We start from the raw sequence: 12,913 nt of genomic DNA, 5'->3' as shown, positions 1-12,913 counted from the left end.
GCCAGACGTTTCTGAGAAAGATCCTTCAGTGTTAATATTAAAAGCATGTGCAAGTTCTGGCTCCAGTAAAATTGTTTATGGTTAGATTTATAGTAAGAAAGGGTCCTTTAACTTGGAAACTGATCACATAGAACATGCTGCATAAAGAAAGAATTCACTATTATTTTTCTCTATTTTTTTCCGCTCACTCGAAGAACTATTGCTTCCATACATGTCTTCAAGGCAGGCATGAGCAGGACACTCTTCCCAGTCTGCCCTCCAGTCTGCTCTGGGAATATCCATGGTCACTGGCAGGTTTGTAGAGCTGTGACTCTCCCACAGAATCCAGGCATAATCTCCCAGGAGGTTTTTTGGATAATGCTGAAGTACCATCTTTAAAGGCAGTAGGGGGTTTAATTACATTTATGATAAGATCTCATTTAGATTTGAATAAAAGAGGCATTTATGGTCTCGGTTTCTGACGAAACATGAAAAAAATCAAAATGCCGGTCTGAAGGCTGACCTAATATAACAGTAAAAAGTTCAATACTGTATCAAAGAGATCCCAATATAACAAGTTTTCTTTAATTAATTCCCTCTTAAACCCACTTAATTCATACTTAATTCATATCCCCCATAACAAAAACTCCAGGTACTAGGAAAAACGTGCATGGTCCATATAAACTGCTTATGCCATATTAAGAGAGTTCATTTATTCCATAGGATGAGCAAAACGAAATCAGACAAGGACTGACTCCGTGGACCTGATTTGAAGCGTGTTGCACTCCATTTAGAGAGGATTTCCCTATTGCTCTTGTAGTCACACCGTAAGACGTGGTTGAGCATTTCCTAAAAGACTCTCCAAGGCCCTGCGTCTCTGTGTGGCAGTAGATGATGTACCAACTTGACCTTGCTCCCCCGCTCCAGCTGAGAGCATCTGACACTGAAGGTCTCACAGACACAGTGTGTCCCACTTCCTCGCCTTATCTTATTTTGCCACAGCCTTCAGGATATTGTTTTCAATTGTAACTTTTCGGACCCTTTCACCCTTGAGGGACAGTGTGCTTATATTAGGATGGACATAAATGCATTTTCATCAAAAGGAAACAAAATAAGAGAAGAAAGTTAATGGCTAATTACAGCAGATTCATTGCTTTTCTATGAGAACCAGACAGGCCCTTCACAGTACTGCGATCCAAGAATAAAATGACAACCACCTTTTCACAACCAGCTAAGAAACACGTTGGATGAGATCAGAAGTCCAGCATAGATGGGCCACGGGGCCCCCTGACCAGATGCCCACAGCAGATTTTTTAATGGTTTGACTTTTGTTCTTAAACTATACGTCCGGCTTTCCCCTTATTTGTTTCAAACCCTCCGTGTGGGAGTGTTAATAAAATCTAACATCTGTAAGTCTCTCATATTGGTATGATGGATCCCTGCTTAAGTTTTCTTCTTTGTTCTAGTTCTCAATGATGGGATCTCAACAATCTCCCGAAAGTTTCCAAAGATGAAGGAAATGATGTAAAAGCCCCCACTGAAACCACAAACAAAAAGCCAAAACATGTGAAGACTAAGTCTCCAAATACAAACCATGATGGGATAGTTTGGGTTCGGAGGAATCAGAAACCAGTACATAAGAGGTGCCTGGGTGGCTCAGTCAATTGGGCGTCTGACTTTGACTTTGGCTCAGGTCATGATCTCAAGGCTCATGAGTTTGAGCCCCGTGTCGGGCTCTGTGCTGACAGCTTGGAGCCTGGAGCCTGCTTTGGATTCTGTGTCTCCGTCTCTCTCTGGCCCTTCCCTGCTCGTGCTCGCTCTCTGGCTCTCTCTCTCTCAAAACTAAGTAAACATTAAAAACAATTTTTTGTAAGTACGTAAAATGTATTGCTGCTGGTGAGAAGGGCCAGCAGAAATAAAGAACAGAATGAAAGAATAAGGTATATTTCAGCTTAAAACGAATCATATTCTAGTTCAACCAGAAGGCAGTATTTCCCAAACCCAAATGTGTATGCTTGTGAATGGACTCGACCAACCCTACTCTTATCCCAGGATCTTTCATAGTGGACAAAGCTGTTTCCTGTTTCTAAAAGAAAAATTACATAATCAGGAGCAAACTCCACCAGCTTCACAAAAAACCTACCACGAAGCCATTTGCACCTTGTGCCCTGCTAAGTGTCTCCCCTTCCTGTGCAAGGTGTGTGCACCCCCTGTGCTCTGGGCCCCACCTGCACCTCCCCCAGGACAGGGCTTCTCAAACAAGCGAGCATCAGAATCACCTGGAGGGCTTGTTAAACGTACTCTGGCCCAAACCCAGAGTTTCTGATTCAGTAGATCTGAGGAGGGTATTGATGATTTACTTTTCTAATGAATTTCCAGATACTGCTGATCCCAGACCAAACTTGGAGAAACACTATTCTAAGAACTGCTACACTGATTTTTCTCTTTTATCCCAGATTCTTTTTTTTTTAAGTTTATTTATTTATTTTGCAGGAGACAGAGAGAGACAGTGTACAAGCAGAGGAGGGCAGAGAGAAGGAGGGAGGGAGGGAGAGAGAGAGAATCCCAAGCAGGCTCTGTGCTGTCATGACCTAAGCTGAGATCAAGAGTCAGACACTTAACTGACTGAGCCACCCAGGAGCTCAAATCTCTCTCATCTTAAAAAATACAGCAAAAATTGGGGCACCCGGGTGGCTCAGTCAGTTAAGCATCTGACTTTGGCTCAGGTTATGATCTCGTGATTTGTTGAGTTCGAGCCCCATGTCCAGCTCAATGCTGACAGCTCAGATTCTGTGTCTCCATCTCTCTCTGTCTGCCCCTCCCTGGCTCATGCTCTGTCTGTCTCTCTCTCTCTCTCTCTCTCAAAGAAGAAAATAAAAATAGGTATTAAAAAATTTTTTTTAAATACAGCAAAAATTTCCTTTGACCTCATCGGGACTGGACGAAGTACATTTCTCTCTTCTTTACATACACAAATTATTAAAAGAATGTTCTCCAGGGGCACCTGGGTGGCTCAGTCGGTTGAGCGTCCAACTTCGGCTCAGGTCACGATCTCACAGCCTGTGAGTTCGAGCCCTGTGTCGGGCTCTGTGCTGACAGCTCCGAGCCTGGAGCCTGCTTCTGCTCCTGTCTCCCTCTCTCTCTGCCCCTAACCCACTCGCATTCTGTCTCTGTCTCTCTCAAAAAGAAACATTAAAAAAATGTTTTAAGCAAAATGAGAATGAAAAAAAAGAAAAAGAATGTTCTCCACACACCACTTTCCTCCTTGCTGCTCTGCAACCTGATGTCTGCCCTCTCAAGGCCACTGCACACACCTGCGGGGTCCAATGGATACTTCAGTCCTGATATTACTCACTCTGCTGTACCTGGCATCGCTCACCTGCCCAAATGGCATCCTTCCTCCCCAGGGTTTTGTAACATCTATCATGGGTCTCCTGCCACCTCTCTCCCTGTCCCTTTTTGGCCTCCTTTTTAGGAAAGCCTACTTTCACCATCCCCTTAAGATTGATAACCCTTCGGGCCCTGTCCCAGGTCTCTTCTTTTAGGGAAAAGACCTAAAAGGTCTTTTAGGGGAAAGACCTGTTTTGCCCGAGGATGCTCATCTGTGCCTGTATCTCAGCCCGATCCACATCCCGATGACCTCAACTCTAGACCTCTCTCCTAAACTTGCGTCCTAAGCAATTCAATCTGTCCAAAAGACACCTCGAGGACATCAACGCCTACAAGCAAACCCATTATCTTCTACCTCAGTCGTGTTCTCCCTCCTTCATTTTCTGCCTAACGAAATGGCTCCCCCAACTACTCAGTCATGTAAAGTGTGTCTTTCAGGACTTAAGGACAAGCACGTCCTCATGTCTCATGCCCCATCTCAGTCTGTCCAATCTACCTCCTAAGTGGATCTTAAATCTGTCCCTTTGTTCCCATCTCTATGACCTCTGCCCCAACTTAGGTCAACATCAACTCATCTGGATGGGTGTGATGTTCACCGTTCAGGACTCCTGACTTCTAGCTCCCCTTCCTAATCTCCATATTGCAGAGACAGTAACCTTTGAATCACACCTGACGATCCTCTTTCCAAAATTACTCAGTGGCTGAAATAAAGTTTTTACAACTTCTGCATGGCATTCAGAGCCTTCGATGTTTGCATCTTCCCTATCTCTCTAACCTCATTTCTAGTCACCCCTTCCTATTTTGAGCTCTAGCAGTACCAAACTATGTAATTACGCTTCTGGACATGTCACATTTTCTCACATCTAAAACCTTCTGGGGGCGCCTGGGTGGCTTGGTCGGTTGAGCGTCCGACTTCGGCTCAGGTCATGATCTCACGGTCCCTGAGTTCGAGCCCCGCGTCGGGCTCTGTGCTGACGGCTCAGAGCCTGGAGCCTGTTTCGGATTCTGTGTCTCCCTCTCTCTCTGCCCCTCCCCTGTTCATACTCTGTCTCTCTCTGTCTCAAAAATAAATAAACGTTAAAAAAAAAAATTAAAACCTTCTGTGTATCCTATTCCCTCTGCCTGGAAGACTACTTATAAAACCCCTGCACCAGCATTCTCTTCTTTCCAAAACCTTCCCCAGTCCGCTCGGATTTAGGTCCCTTTCCTGTTTCCACTCCACCTGGAACCTGCCTCCATTAAAGCAATCATCTGGAGGCGCCTGGGTAGCTCAGTCGGTTAAGTGTCTGACCCGTGATCTCAGCTCAGGTCTTGATCTCAGGGTCGTGAGTTCAAACCACACTCTGGGCTCCATGCTGAGCTTGAATCCAACTTAAAAAAAAAAAAAAAAAAGCAATCATCTGCTCATAAGCCTATCACTGCACTAGACTGTAAGGTTCTCGTAAGTAAGTCTTTGAATCGCCAATGCTGAGAATACATGGCTCAAAATATGAGCCCCACTAAAAATAATTTTTAAATAACATCTCAGCGACTGAACAAGGGAACACACACGTTTTAGGGTTACCTGAAATACTAAGTTTCAGACGGCCAATGTCATATATGTATTTCCCTTCAATTAGAACATGTTAAATCCCTTGTTCATGTCACCTCCTCCAGGAATTGGAGGAGACACAGACATTAGATTTGGGGATGCTTAGGAATCTGTTAAAATTGTTTTTGAAGAAGTTTTCTGGTTACAACAGTTTTCTCCTCTAGTCATTAGAAGAATGAGGGGAGCTGAGGGAAGCTGGAATTTGGGAATTTTCTCTTCTCTGTAAGTACCTGAGTTTGTTTTTCTGACGTTTTAATCAAAGACAGTCACCTCAAAATACATGTGTGCTACATAAAGCTGCACTGTCTCCCCACAGCTGAGCCCAGCTTTTCATACCACTTACACAGCCCCTTAGAGAGCCCTCCCTGCTCTTATTACAATACCATAAACAAAATTATATGAAATATTTTTTAACGTTTATTTTATTTTTGAGAGAGAGAGTGTGTGAGCAGGGAAGGGGCAGAGAGAGAGGGAGACACAGAATCCGAAGCAGGCTCCAGGCTCCAAGCTGTCCGCACAGAGCCCGACACGGGGCTTGAACTCACGAATCGCGAGATCATGACCTGAGCTGAAGTCGGACACTTAACCGACTGAGTCACCCAGGTGCCCCAAAATTATATGAAATCTTAAAGCCAGTAGTAAATGTCTCAATTAGCTGACCGAAACAGGTAGCATTTGGGCATTTTCAGGGTCTTTGGTAAAGGCTTTCCTGCTCCTGAACAGCCCGTCCTGCACAGACACCATAAGAGAAGAACAGAACTTCGTTTCTTCACTCCCAGTCCCTCCGGTGCAAAGATACCCCACCCACACCCAAGGTGGCAAAGCCTCCTCATCGAGGGGCGCGTGCTAAGTGCCACGCAGCAGGCTGTCCGTGGCCTTCACTGAGCTTAAGTCAGTCTCGCCTCACAGATAATTTAAAGACAACCAGTTCGGACGGACACGGCAAATAAACGTGCATTTGGGGACCAAGAAAAAAGCTAAGTGGAACTAAGTGACCGCACTTGCATTTTATGTCAATGTCACTGCACATGTGTGGCAGGCTGGAAAGAACACCTCATTTTGAATTACTCATCACTTGTAGCTGGATGGGGAAATGCTGACAGATCTGTGCTAGATGAAACAGATTGCCGCACTCTTGGAAACAGTCTACTTTTATGATGAAACCAACTCTGACATCCATGCCTCCAAACACAGCTTAGGCCTGAACCCAAGTTGAAGAATGTCCAAAACGTCTTGAAGAATCCAGATGTTCCTGTAATCATCACTGATAAATTTCCCAAGAGAGAAGAACTTAAACAGAGACGGGAAATTCCAAGATTTAATACCCAGAGAATATCTGCATGCAGAGAACTTTGCATTCAGACCACGGGAAGTCACGGTCCTACTGTTGGCTGACATGGTCGGACGTCTGGGGTTTCGTGCTAAGGTATACCCTCCTGGAACACCACCCTTTCAGAAAGCGGAGGGGAATCACACAGGGGTAAAAGATACAGATGTAGAAAATACACTATTAAAAAGGACGGAAGGAACCAAGGAAGTTTTAACGATTATTAATAACAAGTGACATAAACGGGACCCTTTCTGTGCGCCGACATCGTGCTGAGATGCTTAACTTTTATTCCTCACAACAACTTACCTTCTACAGGCTAAGTTATTATTCCTACTTTACAAAGGAGGAAACTAAGGCTTGGAATTATTAAGAAACCTGCTGAAGATATAGAACGTAGAAACCATGGGGAAGGCAGGTGAACTCTTTGGACTCCAAAGCCCCAGCTCTTAAGACAGAAGAGATTGGTTACGTTCCAAAGTAAGCGTTCCCAAACCCACTTGTGCTAGAGAACCACCTCGGGAGCTTTTTCAAGAAAACAGAATTTCCAAGGTCCCACCGCCAGATTCTGGTTCAGTTGAACTGGCATAAAGGCCAGGAAACTGTGTTTTTATAATGGTCTCTCTCAATGCTCTGCTGGGTCTGAGAACCACAGCTCCAGACTCCAGAACTGGAATAAACGCAGAGGAGACACCAGGAGGCACATCTGACTCCACCTTGTTATACAGACAAACCAAACCAAATTACACACAGACACACAGACGCACAGCCCACAGCCCTAACAATCAGAACTTCTCAAATATGGTTGCAGCTGTTATTAGAAAAGAGCTCAATCCTTGGAAATCGAGGCTGCCGGTCCCACTCCTGGTGTGGCCACTTCCTGGGCAGGCAGCCCTGGTCATGCCGTTTTCTCTGGGAGTCTCCGTTTCCTCAACTGGCAATGACAGATTGCTTCCCTCAAAACAGTGTCATTAAGAACCGGACACAATTAGGTGAAACTCCAAGCGTTGTGCTTGGTAGGAGATGGACCTTCAGCAACCACACTCCATCACTGTCATGAGCAAGTGATCCCTGCCCACCCACCCAGAATTCAACCGCCCAGCCAGGCTCCCATGGCAGGCCTTGGTGAGTGTTCCCCTCCCAGGAAGGGGCCTGTCCTATGAGGGAACCTGCTCCAAGCCCCAGTTTAGCACTGGGCCCTGACTGGCCTGATCTCCTCAGCCGACACCTGGCTCCCTTGCCCCAGGGACAGGCAATAACCAGGGCCTGAAGTAGGCAGCAGAGGGCGCTCATCCAGCCACAGAGACTGGTTTGGAAGAAAGGCTGATGGATGTGCCCTAAATTGGGTCAATCAGAATGAACCCAAAGTCTTTGGTTGAGAGTTGGAGGGAGAGAGAATGGTTCCTCTTCCAGGTTGTGGGGTATGTCATGACACCTGACACTCAGCAACCCCTTGCCACCAAACGCCTTAATCAAACTGTATCTGAAGCCTGATCTCACTCTATGTTTTTTGAGATCTGTGCACCAATAAATCCCCCCCTTTTTTTTTTTTTGTAGTTTAATAGTGGTTTGAGGTGGTTTTTCTATTACAGAGACTGAAAACATTCTAACATAAAGAGAATCACCTGGATGGCAGAGGTGAGACATAACCACCAGATCACGTCTAACTTGGGTTCTGTGACTTCTTAGATTATTTCTACCAGTGCCTGTCGGAAGGTTCACAACACTTACGGTGATGAGTTTCTTCAGCCTGGAATGCCCTGCCTTCTTTCTCCTCCCTAAAAATCCTCCTCACCTTTTAGAGCCCAACTTAAATGCCACCATCACTGCAAGAAGAAGCAGTTAATCAATCTTCCCCTGCACTCCCACAAAGCTTTACTGTCCCTCTTTTATCCCTCATTTCCCTGTGAATTGGTCTCATGCTTACCTCCCCTTAAATGTAGGCTGGGAGCACCCTGTGTAGCAAAGAGCACGAATCTAGCTCATTGTGCATGCCCAATGCCTGATGTGGGGCCAGACACGCAGTAGGCATGCAGTCAACTTCCACTGATTCATTAAATGCCAGGTGACCAGTAAGTTGGATAAACGGGATGAAAATAACACTGCCATAGGTTCCTGGACGTCTTGCCTTGTCCCCTGAAGGAATCAAGGAGAAATACATCCTCCAACTGTCATGGTTGATCGTCAATGACAAGTGGAGTTTTTTTTTTTTCTTTTTTCCTCTCTCAAAGTTCAACTCAGGTGTGATAGCGTTTGTGGTGAGGTAGGTGGCTATAGTCTTTCCCAACCTTATTAAACCTACTCAGAGCTTTACATGTACAATCAAGGTGGAAAACTCAGGTCCTGCAGATGCCCTGCCTTAAAGTGTCTTCAGTGGCCTCTGAAAAGATATAAGGACACCATCATCTCTTCTGTAATACCTCACAGCTCTAAATTCTAACATCATCCTATATTGCCTATGTTGGCAGGTTATTTCTCCTACATTTGTTGCATTTCACTTTTTCTCCCCCCTTAAGTGAGAAAAGTGGTAAGACAGAGGAACACTTCCCTAGTCCTAATTCCCTGCTCCTAAATCTGGACCTTAAGTGAAATTTTTGGATCTGTCATGGTTTCATATGAAACATTCCCTCAAAGGAAGGAAATATTCAACCCGAACAGGAGTGGATTTGCTCTCACATTCCCACAATCACATTCTCAGTAACCAGGAGATTTCCTGCAACTCCCAATTCCTCACTAACATGGATCATCTTAGCCTGGAAGAATGGGATACGAGGGGCCTTTAGAAGCTGGAAGCAGATGCCCCCCCCCCCCCGCTAGAGTTTCCAAAAAGAAACGTAGCCGAGTCAATACCTTGATTTTTATAACCCAGTGGGACTTGTAGTGAACTTCTGACCTAGAGAACCCTAAGGTAGTAAAGGCGTGGTTTTTAAAGCCACAGAGTTTCCAGTAATTTGTTATGACAGTAATAGAAAACTAACATACCCGCCTTCCTCTACAGGTGACTGACTGCTAGCTCTTTGGTATCCATAGCTGCCACCTTCCAGATTGAGTGGGGCTGTTTACAAGAAATGGGTAAGCTTATCAAATATGAAGCATGATTATAAATCATGGTCATAAGTTGAGGTCAAGTTGGGAAAAAGAAAATACTACTTAAATTTATCAAGGATCCAAAGAGGAGGAAAGTTCAGATAGATAACTACTCAAATATGAATATGAAACATCTCTCTCATATTCACAAAAGACATGAATGGATAGATGCCTTCCTTTAACTAAAATGCTTTCTTTTCTTTGTGTGGGTAAAGTGAATTTATTCACTACTTCAACACATAATCACAAGCCCCTTCCATGTGCCAGACACCGTGGAGAGGCCTGAGAAGGTTCTATCTTCAGGATGCTTACAACCTATGTGAGCAAAGGCTGGCACAGAAATGAATTCTTCACATCTTCTTTCATCCAGGCTAAATGGAAAACAGGAGTAGAATCACGGCTCACAAGTTGTATCCTAATAGACAGGTGTACAGACTAAGAGCTGAGCCGTGTGTATTTGTCACCTAGTGTTACCGGCTCAGAGCATCTCACGAAGCTCCAGTCAAGCTGACGTCAGCAGGGACCACAGCCCACTCGTGGATGGACCAAGCCTGAAGGAGGCATTCCCAAGCTCACTCGTGGGGTTGCTGGCACACCTCAGTTTCTCACCGGCTGTGTGCCCAAGGCTTAGTGACCGCCCCCCCCCCCAACCTGGGCTTCTCCATAGGGCTATTAACAAGAAGGAAGAATGACCAAAACAGAAGCCAATGTCCGTTACAATCTCATCTCAGAAACGATATACGGTCACTTCTGCCATATTGTATTGGCCACACAGACCAACTCTGGTCCAAGGTGGGAGAAGATACCCACGGATGTGAGGATCTGGAGGCGGGAATCCCTGGAGGCCATGACGGAGGCTGGCTATCACACCCTGTTCTTCCACAACAGCTCAACAAGGGAAGCCGTGTAGAATAAACATAGCTCTAGACTGGTGCTCATGAGGTCTGGAGGAGTCATGCATCTCTGGCTCTCTAGTCTGTATCAGTCTGTATCATCTATCAAGGCCCTCGTTTCGACAACTAGTCATAATGCCGATGGCACCGCTGCTCCTGCTACTCAATGTCACTGAGTGCCTCCCACGTGCCAGACCCCGTTTGAAGCATCACGTCCTCGCCGACTCATTTAGTCCTCACTACACCCCTACGACGTGGGTACACTTTTCACCCCCGTGGGACAGCTGAGGAAACTGAAACACAGAGAAGTTCATCCGTTTGCCTGAAGTTGCATCACTGGGAACAGGCAGTCAGGATTTAGGCGGTTTAGCACCTGAATCCCTGTCCTAAGCCACTGTGCTCACCTGGCTCTCTAGCAGAGTATGGAAACAAGGCAAATAAATAAACCAGTTATAAGAACATTAACAGTCCTACAATTTAAAAGGAAAAACCACATTGAAAATTCTGGCTCAAAAATAGTATAATTCTATGAGGGACCGAGAGCAGTCGCACTTGTAAAGACACCAAGTAGAACAGTGGAGGCCACGGCTGGGGGGAATGGGGAGTTACGGTTTAATGGGTACGGGGTTTCGGTCTGCAGATGAAACAGTACTGGGCTTGGGTGGTGGTGACGGCTGCACAATACTGTGAATGTGCTTAACGGCACTGGCCGTACGCTTCAAAATTGTGAAAGTGGTAAATTCTGTGCTAGGTATATTCTACCACAATAAAAACAACAACTCAGTTATCTGATCCTGCATCCAGAGGCTCACTCAAAATGAAAAATCCACACATCTCATCACTTTAGCGGCTTAGAAAATAGTTTAGTTGTACAGCGTAGAAAGCAATCCGGAAGGATTTGCCCGTTCTGGTTGGTGCAACATCTTTCTCTCTTCTTCCGGCTGCTCCTTCCCTTGAAAAACATAAAATGTTAGAACAGCTTCCTTCACGCTTGTATCTCCAAGTCACGTAAGCAGCAATTTTCAAGTGGAAATTGCACTGGGTCCCAAACCCAGGGAAAACCTACCCACACTACTGAGTGCTCCATAGCCCGCACATTAGGAGCTACTCTGTGATCACCATTATTTGCACCCTTCCCCAGGTGCATTTCAAGAGGCAGAGAGTGGCCCAACTAATTGAAGGCAGTGGAGTCAGCTGACAGGGAGCCGGGACTCTGGAGTAACGGCACATGATGGGGGGGCAAGGGGGTGGGGAGAGAGAATCCCAAGAAGGCTCTGCACTGTCAGCGTAGAGCCTGACGCGGGGCCTGAACTCACGAAAAGGGAGATCAAGACCTGAGCTGAAACCAAGAGTTGGACGCTTAACGGACTGAGCCACCCAGGCGCCCTGACACCTGGGTTTCTTGTTAAACTGCTGTCTTGGATGTGCTGGATGACGAGCGGAGAGATGGGAAGGTTACTCTCGCTCCAGATCAGCCCTCTGGTTTAATGCTCTTTCTGTCACTGAGCGGCTCCCTCACCACCGTGGCCATCTTTCCTCCTGCTTGGGGCAGGAGTTGTACTTCCCTGAGGCATTTCTGGTCTCATTTCAGAAACAGGAAGACCCGTCATAAAAAATGAGACATTATGCCCTTAGTCGAGAACACGTGTTGTTTAATTCACCCATCACTTCCCCTTCTCCACAGGCACGATCACAAACCGGGTCGTATGGAGTGACATAAAGTAAAAGGTACAGAAATTAAAAAAAAAAAAGATACTGTAAAAGGACACAGGTAAAAGCTAACTTTCACTAAACATTCTTTAAAACTATATAAGGACAGATACCATGTTTTTACTCACATGTGGAACTTGAGAAACTCAACAGAAGACCATGGGGGAGGGGAACAGGAAAAAAATAGTTACAAACAGAGACGGAGGGAGGCGAACCATAAGAGACCCTTAAATACAGAAAACAAACTGAGGGTGGATGGGGGGGAGGGGAAAGTGGGTGATGGGCCTTGAGGAGGGCACCTCTTGGGATGAGCACTGGGTGTTGTGCGTAAGTGATAAACCACGGAGTCTACCCCAAAAATCAAGAGCATGCTTTACACACGGTATGTTAGCCAATTTGACAATAAATTATATTTTTTAAAAAACCAAAGAAATAAAACTACAAATAAATGAAATAAAAGACCTCCTTTACCAGGATGCTCCCGGTGCCCACTTACTGAGCAAACTGTCGTGATTGTTGACGCTGCCTGTCAGAGGGGCTCCACAGACCTGGGGGCCACCCGGGAGCGCCCGGGGAGCACCGTGTGGCACAGATGGCGACCACGGGGAAGACAAGATCCACACTAAATCGACTGCCACTTTGTGTGCTGTCCGTATGACAAGTGTCGAGCCTAAGCCTGCTTGTGCACCTGAACGATGGAGGGAACAGTAACGCACTTGCAGCGGCTGTGAGCAGTTATCAAACATAATTTACGCCAAATGTTTGATAAATCTTTACAGGCGATACAGATAAGAACCGTGAGGCTGGACAGCACTGAGACATTACTCTGTAATTCTTCTCTTGCTTTGGTTCCCGAGGGGGACTTCTCAGCACCTCAGGGGAGGCAGCAGGGCGGTCCAAAAGCCCAGATGAGTAGGGGGTGGGCCCTGACACCAC

The 12,913-nt window shown here is 45.9% G+C and overlaps 1 protein-coding gene across 1 annotated transcript in view; it reads right to left on the bottom strand.

The window, feature by feature from the left end:
* SMYD3 (SET and MYND domain containing 3) overlaps positions 1 to 12,913 on the bottom strand; it is a 647,391-nt gene that overhangs the window by 195,681 nt on the left and 438,797 nt on the right. The gene's annotated exons all lie outside the window — the stretch shown is intronic.

Source organism: Panthera uncia, chromosome F1 (assembly GCF_023721935.1).
Source record: "Panthera uncia isolate 11264 chromosome F1, Puncia_PCG_1.0, whole genome shotgun sequence".
NCBI lineage: Eukaryota > Metazoa > Chordata > Mammalia > Carnivora > Felidae > Panthera > Panthera uncia.
The sequence above is the reverse complement of the archived record's forward strand: the minus strand, read 5'-3'. Positions and strand labels throughout refer to the sequence as shown.